This window comes from Poecilia formosa, unplaced genomic scaffold, assembly GCF_000485575.1.
Source record: "Poecilia formosa unplaced genomic scaffold, Poecilia_formosa-5.1.2 Scaffold288, whole genome shotgun sequence".
NCBI lineage: Eukaryota > Metazoa > Chordata > Actinopteri > Cyprinodontiformes > Poeciliidae > Poecilia > Poecilia formosa.
Window position 1 is genome coordinate 771,133 of NW_006800227.1, and position 3,175 is coordinate 774,307.

At 39.6% G+C, this 3,175-nt stretch overlaps 1 protein-coding gene and 1 long non-coding RNA gene across 2 annotated transcripts in view; one reads left to right on the forward strand and one right to left on the reverse strand.

Moving 5' to 3' along the window:
• LOC103151691 (gastrula zinc finger protein XlCGF42.1-like) overlaps positions 1 to 3,175 on the reverse strand; it is a 37,098-nt gene that overhangs the window by 24,120 nt on the left and 9,803 nt on the right. The gene's annotated exons all lie outside the window — the stretch shown is intronic.
• LOC107838639 (uncharacterized) overlaps positions 2,085 to 3,175 on the forward strand; it is a 3,283-nt gene continuing 2,192 nt past the window's right edge. The window contains exon 1 of the long non-coding RNA XR_001664715.1: positions 2,085 to 2,576. This is a non-coding gene — a long non-coding RNA (uncharacterized LOC107838639). The remainder of the gene's footprint in view (positions 2,577 to 3,175) is intronic.

Sequence of the window (3,175 nt, forward strand, 5' to 3'; positions counted from 1 at the left end):
TATTTACTATAAACTAATGCAAGCTATAATTTAATCCATAGGTGTCTCAGTTGCCGAAAAAGAATACCCAGTTTGTGGTAACATTGTGAGATTCCAAGACTATACTTCAGGTTTTCACAATTTCAACAACAATGTCCTTCTTACGCTTCCTTTGTGTGAGCTTCTGCTATCAGGCCTGGCGGTGAGGAAAATTAAAGCCAAGCATCAATAATGGTTGTTTTTGAGTTTTTCATTTTTAAAAACTCAAATTTCTTGTTATGTCTGTAAATTTGTGTTTACTCAAAGAACAAGTCAACAAGTGGACGGATGTTGGAGACATTATCCTTCTTTAATGACAACAGATACCATCATCAAACTGTTCGAAAGGCATTTCATCACTTTCTTTCTCTGACAAACTTTAAATTTGACTTCTCGTGTTATCAGTGCGGACACCACCCACCGGTGATAATAGCGGGAGAGACAGCAGATGCAAATCGTGACACCGCACCTACTAATGGCACTTCTGGTGGCAGGTGTCATTATGCGCCACAAGTGCCACTGTTTTTGGGGCTAGCTGCCGGTGTTGTCACTGCCTTCGGCTGACCTCGGCACCTCATACTGGCACTTCCGCTGACACCTGCCATTATTGGTCACAAGCATAGACATAATATAAGAGTAGACCCCGCACATCGGCTGCTCCGGCGCAGGAAATACGGCGGCCATCTTGGAGGGGTCGTCCCTCCTACTTTGCTCAACCAAAACAGCAGAAGATGCCTCAGCACTGAGGGATATTGTTGTTCGGATCTATGGATTATTGATGCGAGGGCTTGACAGACAACATTTCACAAGTAAGATGGACATATTATTGTGTATATATTGCGATTAGAATATTACTTTACTGTATTTATGTCCACCAGCGAGATACCAGCTAATCTTCTGTTTTTGTTTTGAAAGTTACCTAAAGACACGATGTGAGGAAGAAGAGGGAGAAATCTATAAAGAGAGACGGATTCACTGCAGCACGGATGAATCTCACATCGGATTTTGGACTCAATCTCAGCTGCTGAATCACTCTGAAGCTAAAACTCGTCGGCTGAAAAACATATACATATATCTACATGTTTATACATACATACAAACATGTATCCAATATATATTATTCAGTATTAATCATTATTTATTTGTGCCATTTTTTATCATTTATTTGTGTTTGTATAGTTATATAAATATGTATTGGTATTATTAAATCATTTATTAAATAAATTATGAACGGCTGTGTGCTTTGTAATATGCTCATCATACATCAATATCAGAATATTCCATCCTATTCGACTGTTATAGCCACTAAGCATATTTAAATATGCTGAACTATGCATTAATACATACTTAAATAATACAATTGTTTATAAATGTAGCTTTGATAGACGTTGGAATATGGTTTCCAGTAACAAAAAAGCCTATTTTCGCTGACGAGATTTGGAGTGGCGATCTTAGAGCGGTCAACAGCTTCACTCAGCGTTATACGTTGAAGGCAGTGACAACACTGACAGCTAGCCCCGAAAACAGCGGCACTTGTGCCGCATAATGACACCTGCCACCGGAAGTGCCATTAGTAGGTGCAGTGTCACCTACTAATGGCACTCAATATCAAACTGAAGATTGATTGGGACAAAATAATGAGAATTACATTCATTTAAGAGATATAAAATAACAATGGTATAATTTTCACCCCCTTCTAGTCAACATACAGTAGCTAATGTCCAGGTTTTTATTGTTTTTTGGGGGGAACAATTAGCATCCTTAAATTGATTGGCGCGATGCCTGGACTACGGCAGCCTGCAGGTGAAGAGCGCGGCGGTTGTATTTGGAAAGACTGAACACTGTGGGCAGCTGCGATGTAGTTGATACTTAGCACATGCATAGCTTTATGGACAAATCAGAACATAAATTTCATATCATTCCAATCTCAACAGGTGGGTGGCGGAGCGCAATGTGGCGGTACATAGCCACAATGCTACGTACCGCCACGTAGCAGTTGTGTGAGGAACAAATGTGTCAAATCCCATCATTCACATGGACACAGAAGCTATAAATGACTGGGCAAGGTGAGAGTTTATTAAATTGACTGAATATGAAGACATAAACTAAAAAATGGAGTATAGACATTTTTATTGTGTATCTATGAGCCTGCCTCTATTATTAACTTGAATATAACTTGAGTATAACTATTCTTCAGGTCAACTTAGAGACATTATTGTTACAGGTAAATTTTCTTTTTTATCCAGTTGATAGGTACTTTTCTTGAACCTTCATTAAAAGAACCACAGACAACGTATATGAATTTTATGACCAAGCTTTTGCAAAAGGAGAAGTCTCGACAAACTGCTCTCCCGAGTTGTTCACAGAGTGTCCTGACTTCTCTCTGCTAGAGCCTTTTATTTGGGAAAACAATAGTCAGAAAAGATAAACAAGACAGATGGCAGCTCAATCTAACACACAGGCCATCAGGCTCTTTCCCTTGAGAGCAGAATCTGGAGGGAACAATCAGTTCTCAGGAACACAGATATTCAACACAGCAATCAAAAAGTTTTAGCACCGTATGTCATTACCGATTAATATTAGACTGAATGTTGATTAATTATTGATTAGCATTAGACTGAAAATGATAACACAAAAATACAAAAATCTCTAACATTCCCCCCTTTTTNATTATTCTCTAACATTGACTTAGATTATCTGACACAAGGGCCTATATTAGAAATAAAACAATATAGCACATATTATAAAACTTATATTACTTGTTATAACATTCACCAGCAAAGTTTACAAAGGTAGTAAAGACTATTTGTCAGGGTTCTTGTGTGTGTGTGTGTGAGTGAGTGAGGCATCTGTTCCAGTGAGGATCTTGGTGGAGAACCTGGGCAGCCTACGCAGGTGGATCTCATCTGCCTCATCAGTGTTGGGGATAAAGGAGCAGCAGAATATTCACTCAGCGCTGGATGATTAACGTGCACCGGTAGACTCTCCAGCCGTTTCTTGTGGTTGCTAGTTGATTTGATCTGTCTCTGCAATACTTTACCAGTGGTTTCAAGTCCCTGTGTTTGCCTGCCTCTAGGTCGGTCTCTGGATTTTCTCTGGACCAAGTTCCTTCGTTCTCTCCTCCTGAGGATTTCCCTCCAAGTCTGCCTGCCCGCTG